Below are 11,931 nucleotides of genomic sequence, written 5' to 3' on the forward strand. Positions count from 1 at the left end.
AAACATTTGGGTAAGAGGCTCTAAGAGGCAAGCCATCTGTCCGCACCTCTAAATATTCTTAACATCCCACAGAACTGCTTTTACTACATTCATGCTTCAGCATGGGTTTTTAAAAATTTTATTGAAAATTGTTATGAGAATGATAAATTCCACTTTATTCACTGTGATGTTGATATTGGGAACCTTGTATCACTTAATCCTTCCTCTTAGATAAAATGAATGATCCCGTTTCACTCCTTCTCTCCCTCTCTTTTCCTTTCTTCCTTTTTGTTTCTTTCTCTTTTTCTTTCCTTCACCCTTCAGTATGGCTGCCAGAAAGTCTTGATCAAGTTTTGTATTTCATCTCAGCCACCTCCTTGCCTGCTATGGTAGATGGAAACTGGGTTTCTGTTTCTTAATTCTGTGTCCCCATTTAGTGTCCTTATTTTGACAATCTGAATGTTGCTGTTTCATGAAAAAAAAAAGTGTCATAAAAAAGGATATGCGTAAACTCAATTAAATATGTATTTTTAAATTTTTTGATTTAAAAAATTTTTAAATTTATTTTATTTTATTGAGTTATAGTCAGTTTACAATGTTGTGTCAATTTCTGGTGTACAGCATAACTCTTCAGTCTAAATAAATTTTTTAATGTCCTTGCAGCTTTGGAAGATGAGCCAGACCCAGCCAAGGGAAAGTCAGGGTAAAAGGTCTGGCCATCACTGACTTATATCTGATTCAGAGAGACTTCTTAATGAACCTGCTCTGAATAAGGCAGACAGCGTTCTCTCTTAATAGATTTCTCCTTCGGGCAGGTAACTAAGAGCGTGCAAGGAGGAGTCAGCTTCCACAGATTCCAGTGCCAAGTGTCCTCTAAATAGCTATTAACATTGGGTGAGTCCCCCACCTTCCTGGGACTCAGTTTCCTCTGCAGAATCGGACTGGAGAAATACTGAATCTACTTTCAGATCTAACAACCTACGGTTCTCTAGCTTCTTCTATAAAAGGTACAGAGGAGTGTTTCCTGCCTTCAAGAAGCTTCGATTCTTTGCAGGGGATACAACATAAACCTGTCCCCCTTGGGAAGAATCATATATGTACCTATTGAAAGTCTGAGTTTGCCAATATGACACCTGGTTGAGATAGACAATACGTTCTCTTTTGTTTTCTTCCTTCAGGATGATGATCTAACATAATTTGAATAAAATTACAGTTTAATTAATGAATCACCTTTGCATGTTTATTCTCTGGTTAAAACAAACAAAACAACCTCTGTTGTCTCTGTTGTTGTCTGTGAGAATGTCCCGTATAATCTATAGGACGAGGAAGGTTAGCACTTGGGCAAATATTAATCTGAGTTCTTGATGAGATAATCTGTTAAAAGGATGACTTAGAATGGAAATATGCAGTTTGAAAAGTGTGAGGGAAATATACTCTCATACACTGGCCATGGAAACATAAATCTATATAAACTTTCAAAAGGAGAGATAGTGGAAACAGCAAAAGCCTTAAAAATGTTCATTGCTTGGGAATTTATCCTTCAGATTATCATAACCAAAGATGTAGCATAAGGTCGCTTCTCACATCTTTACAGAAATATGTTTAAACCTAAAAGTTCTAGATTAGGGAGATATTTAATGAATTGATTTAATTTAATTGTGTTATAACCATATGAATTTTATGCATCCATGTTTTACAGAAGAAAAATACTTGCAATCTATGAACTAGTAGTGGAAAAAGCAACTATAGGTTATGTACCATATAATTCCAAATACAAACTATTTGCTGTGTATGTAAAATAGCATACCAAAATGTTAGCAGAAGTTATCTTAGGCTGTGGGATTAAAAATGGTTTTCACTTTCTTCTGTGTATTTTTCTATTTTCCCCTCAAATTTTCTACATTGGACATGCATTTATTTTGTAATGGAAAACAAAAAAAAGGTAATAAAGTGTTATAACCTTATTGATTAATTTCTTTTTGTTAAACAATAATCAATGAAGTGCCAGGTTTCATATTCTGAGTTAGCGAGATTATAGGCTTGCAGAAGTTCACAACTACAAGGAGACAAGCTGACTCCTTAATGGGCCCAGCCATTCCACCTGTTTGCAGATGAGCAGGTGTCTGACTTAGGGAGAGTTACACAGCAAGACAGAATGAGCCTACAAAGAAGACACCTTCCCCGTGGGGCAGAGGAAATGGCAGGGATGGGGTGGATGACTTTCCATGTGGCTTTCATACCACATCCCTAGGCCCGGCTGAAGGTCAGTTTTGTTTACTTTACTGGCCAATCACCCACTCAGCAATTAGTGACTACTTCTGACCATTGTACTTGGCAACACACGGAGGGAGCCGCCACACGTCATGCTGGGTTCCCCTCCCTGTGAATGCTCAAGCCACATTTGGACAGCTGCCCATCAGGGCTGTTGTAGCCAACGTGGCACAGAGGGTGGCAATTAGAACAATGGGGCGTGTGGGATGATTTTAGGTGACACAAGGAATGACCTCTTAATGGTTAAGTATTTATTTTATTGTGAATTTTAAAAGATACTAATTTTCCATTTACGGTAGTAATACCAAGTTTTATTTTAAAATAAATTTAAGACAACTCATGTAGGTGGGGCTTGAATGAGTAAACTTTGGGGAAGTCCTGTGACAACAGAAATTTCTGTAGTGGGTGGACCAAGGTCTCTAAAGTTCTTTCAACTTTAAGATGCTCTTATCCCATGAGACTGGTGCCATTAGCAATGGTACTGGTTCCTTGGCTTCTAGAAGTTAACCTTCTATTTGGGGAGACAGGAAATGCATCTGAAAATATACCCAGTGTGGTAAGGCTGCGTGTATTAACATCTCCTATTTGTTCGCTCCACAGCAGTCACACCAGCTCCCTTGCTATTCCTGGTCCACCAAAGATCTTTCTGCCTCAGAAACTCATATTACATTGCTGGTCCTTTGGCAAGGAAGATTCTTTCCCCCAGCCATTGAATGGCACCTCCTCAGAGAGGTCCTCCCTGACTCTCTACCAGTCCTCACTCTTACCTTACTTTATTGTTTATCTCTCATCTGTTTGTCTCCTCAGAGAAGCTCCGCTGAGCATCAAAATTCTTATTCACCAGTGCTCCCCCAACATCTAAAACAACAGTAGGTACTCACATGTACTGTGCTAATACTGACCATATTAATTGGTAGAATTAATGGTTGTAATTGAATAATAGAAAAATGCGTACCTTAAAATTTCAGGAAAGAGAGAAAAAAATCGGTGCAGGAAAGCTTCATTGAGGAGAGGTGATACTAATTGAACAGAGAGGAGAACACAGTATTTGCACAGAGAGACCTTGGTCAGGGACAGGGAAGGCTGGGAAGCCAAGCGGACTCAGACTGGGCAGACCTGAGCACAAGATGCTGAGGGGAGCAGGAGTGGCCAGGGAGAGGCTTTATGTGAGGGGCAAGAGTGTGGCGTAACAGCCTTGAACCAGGCCCAGGTGTTTCAGCTTTATTCCACAGACAACAAAGAGCTATAAAAGATTTTTGATCAAGGAAGGAACACAGTGGTGGAGGTAAAATGGGGCTCTGAGTTCAAACTAGATTCATTGGAGTTTGAATCTACAGATGGTAAAAACCTGGCCAAGTGAAGCCAGAAGAACCAGAGAGAAAGGCCCAGGAGCCAAACTGGTGAAGGTGACAACTCTCAGTAAAGCCCCTAAAGACTTCCCAAGAACTTGGAACGTGAGTGTTTTTTGGTTCATCTCTGTTTCACATCAGCAGGTTAAGCCTCCTAAGAGCCCCGCACACTAGATGCGATGGGAACTTTTGATCTCTGCCTCTCAGCCACGAACAGTGCAATTCCATTATGGGGTAACACCAGCAACTGACACATTGCAACTGACTATACTTCAACAAAAACAAAGCAAACAAACAAGAAACAGTGCAATTCCCACCTTCCAAGGTCGCCGCACTCCATGTGGGGCCTGCCTTTGTTCCCTGGAGGTGGAGCCCCCAGGGTGGATGGAGTATTGCTGTCTGCCTGCAGCACCTCATTTTGTTCTTTTTGGGGGCCATGCACTCCCTTGCCAGTTGAACCAGGAGTGTGTGACTTGATTATTTCTAGTGTAAGGTCAGCCTTCTGCGTTTGTGGAAACCCAGGAAGTCCAACCCAGATGCAAGAAATAGAGTCAACCCGATTTCCCTGGCGTCTGGATCGCAGCCGAAAGACAGCATTGCACAACGTTCTCCAATCAGAGCAGCATCTTATCCAGAAGGAGCTGGGTAGGTCAAAGAAGGTCCCTTGCTCAGGGTCAGAATGGCACTCATAATCTGCCTTTGGGGATGGAATAATGAGTGAGTTCATGCAAAGCTTCCCTGTTTTGTACTTTGAATATGTCCCATTAAGGATATGCAGCCAGAATAATCATGTTCAAAATTTACATGAACTAATTCTTTTCTCTATGTAGTTTTATTATCAATTTCATTGGCAACTAATGGTTTCTGATAATATTCAATTTTTGAGTTTGTTTTTCTTCATCCATTTTGATTAAATTTTATTTTTTGATTATATAAAACATTTGCATGTTTCAAAAACCAAAGCCTGACTCTTCTCACCGTCCCAATCCTTTCCACACCCTAAAGGGAATCACTTTCATTAGTTTCTGGTTTACCCACTCTGAATTTCTTTTTGCAAAAATAAACAAATGCATTTTAAAAAATTCATATACACATACATGTATGTGTATTAGCTTCATGGGGCTTCCTTAACAAATCCCCCCCAAACCGGGTAGCTTAGAACAACAGAAATTTATTGTCTCAGTTCTGGAGGCTAGAAGTCTAAAATCAAGGCGCTGGCAGAGCTATGCTCCTGAAACCTACAGGAGAGAATCCTTGCCTTGTCTAGCTTCTGGAGTTTGCCTGCAATCCTTGGTGTACCTTGGTTTGTAGATACTTCGCTCAAATCTTTGTGTCTGATGTCACAGGGTTATCTTTTCTATGTGTATCTCTGTTTCCTCTTTTATAAGGACACAGTCACGATGGATTAAGGGTCCACCCTACTCCAGTATGACCTCATCTTAACTTTAATTACATCTACTATGACCTTATTTCCAAATAAGGTCACATTCAAAGGTACTGGGGATTAGAACAGATCTTTTGAAAGGTGTTATTTAATGCATAACACTAGGTATAAATACATTCTTTTTTTAAAATTTTCTGGACCTAATTTCTTTTTTTATCGAAGTATAGTTAATGTACAATATTATATAAGTTACAGGTGTGCAATATAGTGATTCACAATTTTTAAAGGTTATACTCCATTTATAGCTATTATAAAATATTGGCTGTATTCCCTATGTTGTACAATACATCTTTGTAGCTTATTTTATGCATAACAGTTTGTACCTTCTAATCTCCTACCCCTACATTGCTCTCTCCCCTTCCCTCTCCCCACTGATAACCGCTAGTCTGTTTTCTGTATCTGTGAGTCTGTTTCTTTTTTTGTTATATTCACTAGTTTGTTCTAATTTTAGATTCCACATATAAATGATATCATACAGTATTTGTCTTTCTCTGTCTGGTTTATTTCACTTAGCATAATACTCTCCAAGTCCATCTATGTTGTTGCATATGGCAAAATTTCATTATTTTTTATGGATGAGTAGTATTCCACTATATATATATGTATGTATGTATGTGTATATATATATATATACACACACACTACATCTTCTTTATCCTTTCATCTGTTTTTTTTTAAATTTTTATTTTTATTGAGTCATTTTACAATATTGCATCAAATTCCAGTGTAGAGCACAATTTTTCAGTTATACATGAACATACGTTCATTGTCGCATTCTCTTTGGCTGTGAGCCATATCCATTCATCTGTTAATAGACACCTAGGTTGCTTCCGTCTCTTGGCAACTGTAAATAATGCTGCTATGAACATTGGGGTGTGTGTATCTTTTTAAATTAGTTTTTTTATTTTCTTCAGATATATACCCAGAAGTGGAATTGGTGGATGATATGGTAGTTCTATTTTCAGTTTTTTGAGAAACTTCCATTTTGTTTCCACAGTAGCTGCACCAATTTACATTCCCCCCAACAGTGTGCAAGGGTTCCCTTTTCTCCACATCTCTGACAGCATTTGTTATTTGTTTTCTTTCTGATGATGGCCATTATGACAGGTGTGAGGTGACATCTCATTGTGATTTTGATTTGCATTTCCCTGATGATGAGGGATGTTGAGCACCTTTTCATTTGCCTACTGGCCATCTACATGTCCTCTTCGGAAAAATGTCTATTCAGGTCTTCTGCCCATTTTTCAATTGGGTTGTTTATTGATTGATTGATCGATTGATTGATTTGATGTTGACTTGTATGAGCTGTTTATGTATTTTGGATATTAACCCCTTATCAGTCATATCATTCACAAATATTTTCTCCCATTCAGTAGGTTGTCATTTCATGTTGTCAATAGTTTCCTTTGCTGTGCAAAAGCTTTTAAATTTAGTTAAGTCCCATTTGTTTGTTTTTGCTTTTGTATCCTTTACTTTAGGAGACAGATCCAAAAAAATTTATGATTTATGTCATGTCTAATATCTGTGTCATGTCAAAATACCTATGATTTATGTCAGAGTGTTCTGTCTATGTTTTCCTCTGGGAGTTTTGTGGTTTCTGATCTTACATTCAGGTCTTTAATCCATTTTGAGTTTATAAAAATAAATAATGTTCTAATTTCATTCTTTTACATGTACCTGTCCAGTTTTCCCAGTGAGACTTATTGAAGAGACTGTATTTTTTCCATTCTATGTTCTTGCCTCCTTTGTCATAGATTGATTGACTATAAGTATGTGGGTTTGTTTCTGGGCTCTATTCTGTTTCATTGACCTATGTGTCTGTTTTTGTGCCATACCATACTCTTTTGATCACTGAAGCTTTGTAGTAGTCTGAAGTCAGGGAGCATGATTCCTCCAGCTCTGATCTTTTTCAAGACTGCTATTTAGGGTCTTTTGTGTTTCCACAGAAATTTTAGATTTATTTGTTCTAGTTTTCTGAAAAATGCCATTGGTATTTTGGTAGGGATTGCATTAAATCTGTAGATTGCCTTGAATAGTATGGTCATTTTAACAAGATTAATTTTTCCAATCCAAGAACATGGTATATATTTCCATCTGTTTATGTCATCTTTAATTTCTTTCATCAGTGTCTTGCAGTTTTCCAAGTACAAGTCTTTTACCTCCTTAGGTAGGTTTATTCCTAGGTATTTTATTCTTTTTGGCACAATGGTAAATAGTATTATTTCCTTAATTTTTCTTTCTGATAGTTTGTTGGTAGTGTATAGAAATAAAACAGATTTCAGTATATTAATTTTGTATCTTGCAACTTTACCAAATTCATTAATGAGCTCTAGTAGTTTTCCGGTGGTGTCTTTAGGATTTTCTATGTTTAGTATCATATCATCTGCAAACAGAGACAGTTTCATTTCTTCCTTTTCAATTTGGATTCCTTTTATTTCTTTTTCTTGTCTAATTGCTATGGCTAGGACTTTCAATACTATGTTGAATAAAAGTCAGCATCCTTGTCTTTTTCCTGATCTTAGAGGAAATGCTTTCAACTTTTCACCAATGAGTATGATGTTAGCTCTGGATTTGTCATGTTGTCATGGTCTTATAATGGTGCGGTATGTTCCCTCTATGCCCACTTTCTGGAGAATTTTTATCAAATGGATGTTAAATAGAAATATGTATTCTTACTTACTCTTCTTTCTTGTACAAAAGTTTGTTTCTTGTTTTCCAGTTAACAGTATATCCTGTAAATTCATAAAAGATCATAGAGATTTTCCTTTGTTGTTGTTGCTTTATTTTGTTTTGTGTACTGGCTGCATAAAATAACTGGATCATTGTGTGGATGTATCATAGCTTATTTAAGTAGCCTCCAATGGATGGACATTCTGGTTGTTTCCAATATGTTGCTATTAAAAATGACATAATGTGTGTATGCTGTTTCATATTGGTGGAGCTGTACCTTCAAGGTAAATTCCTAAAAGTGGGATTGCTGAGACAAAGGAAAAGTGAATATATCGTTTTATTAGATGTTGCAAACCTCGGACAGGTTATTATATAATGTTTGTAGTCCCACCACAATATTTTCCCCTAGACTTGCCAAAACTGTTTTCAAATTTCTGAAAATTTTCCAATCTAGTAGATGAGAAATGGCATGATAGTGTAATTTTTATTTCTGTTTTTTTGCAATGAGTGAAGCTGACCATTTTTTCCTTCATCTTTTCTGTCAACTGTTTATTTACATTTCTTTTCCATTTAGACTTTTAAAAAATTTGTCTTAACTAGATTTTATGAGCTCTTTATATATTAAGGAAATGAATCCTTGAGCTGTGATGTAAGTTGCAAATATCTTCTCCCATTTGATCCTTTATCTTTTCACTTTATTTATTTATTTTTTTTCTGGGTAAAGGCTTTTTATTTGCAAGTAGTGAACAATTTTTTTCTTTCATTGTTCCTGGATTTTGGGTCACAATTACAAATGTTTTTCCACACTCCACTTATAAAGTAATATTTCATCTTTGATTTTTCATATTTATGTCACTGATTCATTTGGAATTTTTTTGTTTGCTTGCTTGTTTGTTTGCGGTGCCCAGGTAAATTTCATCTTTATCCAAATGGCTATTTAGTTGTCCCAACAATATATATTTAAAAGTCCATACTTTCCCCAGTGATTTGAGGTTCTGCTTTTATCATATATGAACTCAATTTTCATATGTACTTAAATCTATTTCTGGATGACTTATTCTTTTCTATAGGTCTCTCTGACAATTCATGCACTATTACCACACTGTTTAAATATATTACATGTTTTGATATCCAGTAGATATAACCCTCTTATTACTCTTTTTCCCAAGGTTTTATCAGCTTGTATTATGTTTTTCCCCCTGTGAACTTTGGAATCAATTTATCAGTATCAATTTTAAAAAAATATTCTTGTTATTTTTATTGGGAATTTGTTCAATTTTATATATTAACTTACAGGAAATTTATATATTTATAAGTTTGTGTCATCTTGTTTAAGAACAAGAAGTAACTTTATATTTGTTCAAATTTACTTTTCTGTTCATAGTGTTGTGAAGGTTTTTTTTTGTTTTGTTTTGTTTTGTTTCTTCTTACAGGTCTTACACATTTCTTTTTGAGGCTATTCTTAAGTGTTTTATCTTTTGTGTTGCTATTATAAATAGTGACTTTTCTCTCATTATTTTTTAACTTGTAATTTTTCTTTATTTGAAGGATATTGATTCTTAGATATTAATTTTGTATCTTGATATCATACTGAATTCTTTTATTGTTTGAGTGAGTTAGCATTGATTCTCTTGAGTCTTCCAGGCATACACATTGTATGAAAATAGATTATTTTATTTTTTCAGAAATTCTTATTGCTCTAATAGTTTTCTCCTGCTTAATTGTGTTGGGTAATACCTTCATTAGAGTGTTAAATAGTAATGGTGATTTGAGGCCTCCTTTTCTTTTTCCTGCATACAGCAGGAAAAAATGCTCTATAAAAGAGAGGTTAACTTTAGATGTGGGTTTTATATGTTTTAACATGTTGAGGGTAGAGCATCAATTTCTGTGTTATTTGGAATTTTCATCAAGACTGAGTGTTGAATTTTGTCAAAAGTCTTTTTAATAATCTACAGAGGTGTTAAAAAATACTCAGCCTGTAACAAATAGTATAATGAATTATATTAACAGATTTCATAATATTGAACTATCCTTGCATTCATTCCACCATTTTTGTATTCCTGAAAGAAATTCCACCTGATAAAGATGTATTATTTTCTTCATGCTGAAAGATTTTATGCTGAAAGCTGAAAGATTCTGCTGACTAATACTTTATTTCAGGAACTTTGCTTATTTTAGGTATAGGTATATATGAATCTGAACTCTTTTCTTTTTTCCTAAATGTTAGAATTTAAATAACACTGAGGATTCTTGGTCTTTGATTTTTTTTTTCTTCCCTATTGTCTTTGGGTTTCTAAGAACTAACTCTTAAATTACCTGTGTCTTTCAGCTCTCTCAGCTATAGTCTATTATACTGGGGCCCTATTGATGTGGTGGTAAGGGTTGGGAGGGGGAGAAATGTTCCATAATCTTATAATTAATTTTGGTTTTTAATGAGCCTGAGTCCCTGGGCTATGACCTTCAGAAATGTTCTTTCTTTCTTTCTTTTTTTTTCTTTTCCTCAAACAGAGAGGGTAGAGAGTGCTGGAGCTGACCCTCTCTCCTAGTAAGATAAGGCTCTGGTAGTTTCCCTGAAGGGCAGGACTTTGTTATGGAGAATGCTCTCTGGGCATATTTCAAAAGGTTTTCTTTTACTCTGGGCATATTTTTAAGTGGTTAGTTTTCCCTTCCCCCTGCTAGAAACCCCAGGATATTTTTCTCTAATCCAATCTTCAATTTGACAACCTGGAATTAAAAACGCACAAAAGGGTGGGATTCTTCCTAAGCCTGGCCCCCCAGGAATGTTTAACTCTCAAGCTAGTCTATGTTCTGCCCCCAGCAATTAGTCAAAAATACCATTAAATATTTCTACCAATTAATGGCTTGAATGACTTCTGCTTCAGGTCAGCTGATCTTGGCTGTGACATCTGTACTTGCAGGTCTCTCCAAATTACGAGATGGAAGTTTGCCCTGTGACTTCCATTCTTTGATGGATCTAAGAAAATTCATTGATTTTTGGTTTGTTCAACATTTTTCTTGTTGTAAAGATTGGAGTAACAGCTCTTTACATGTTGGAACTAAACCAGAAGTAAAGTATTGATAAAAATTCTCAGGGCCTCATGCTTTTTTTTTGTAGGGTAGTTTCTTGAAAACTTTCTTTCATTCTTTTATGAAAATGTGTCTGTTTAAGGTTTCTCTCTTACAGGGGTCAATATGGGAAAGAGTATTTTCCTAAGAAACTATCTGTGTTTTCTGGACTTCCAAATTTATTTGCATAGTTTTCAAGTTAGTGACATTTTTTAAAATTTCCTGTTTAATTTTTTATTTTATGTTTTCTCATTTTTTATTAGATCAACTAATGGTTTACCTATTTCATTTATTTTTTTAAGAACATGCATTATTAAATTGTTAGTTCTACTTATTTTATGTTTCTGACATTAATTTTTGTTTTTATCTTTACTGTTTTATTCCATCTGCTTTCTTTCAGCTAATGTTGTTAGATTTTTCTTAAGGTAACCTTTTCTACATCTTATGTGAATGCTCATGATCTCTCTATTCAAATCAATAGAGGGGACATTAGCAAATCTGTTATTGTGAAGTCCTTCTTATTCTATTCCTATGACTACCTTCTCACCCTGAAATAATTGCTATCTTGATTTTTAAATTCTATTTACCGAGGTATAATTTGTATGCAATAAAATTCAGCAACTTAAAGTGTGTAATTTGATGAGTTTTGACAAATGTGTACGGTAATCACCACCATAAACACGATATGAAGATTCCCATTACCCCAAATGTTCTCTCATGCATGCTTGCAGTCAATTCCCTCTCCCCAGTTTCAGCCTCTGATAACTGTTGATCTACTTTCCATCACTATAGTTTTGCCTTTTCTAATACTGCAAATAAATGAAATCATAAATTATTGTCTCTTATGTCTGATTTCTTTCACTTAACTTAATGCTTTTGAGCTTCATTGATGTTGAATGAATGAGTACTTTCATTGTTGAGAAGTATTCCACTGTACAGGTATATCAGCTTCGTCTGTTCTTTCACCAACTGATAGAAATCTGAGCTTCATATTTTGGGACATTATGAATAAACTTGATACGATATTGAGTGCAAGTCTTTGTGTGGACATTTGTTTTCATTTCTCCTGGGTACATATTAAGGAGTGAGAATTCTCAATGGTATATGTTTACCTTTATAGGAAACCATCAACTGTTTTCTAAAGTAGCCATA

This window comes from Camelus bactrianus, chromosome 21 (assembly GCF_048773025.1).
Source record: "Camelus bactrianus isolate YW-2024 breed Bactrian camel chromosome 21, ASM4877302v1, whole genome shotgun sequence".
Classification (NCBI taxonomy): Eukaryota; Metazoa; Chordata; class Mammalia; order Artiodactyla; family Camelidae; genus Camelus; species Camelus bactrianus.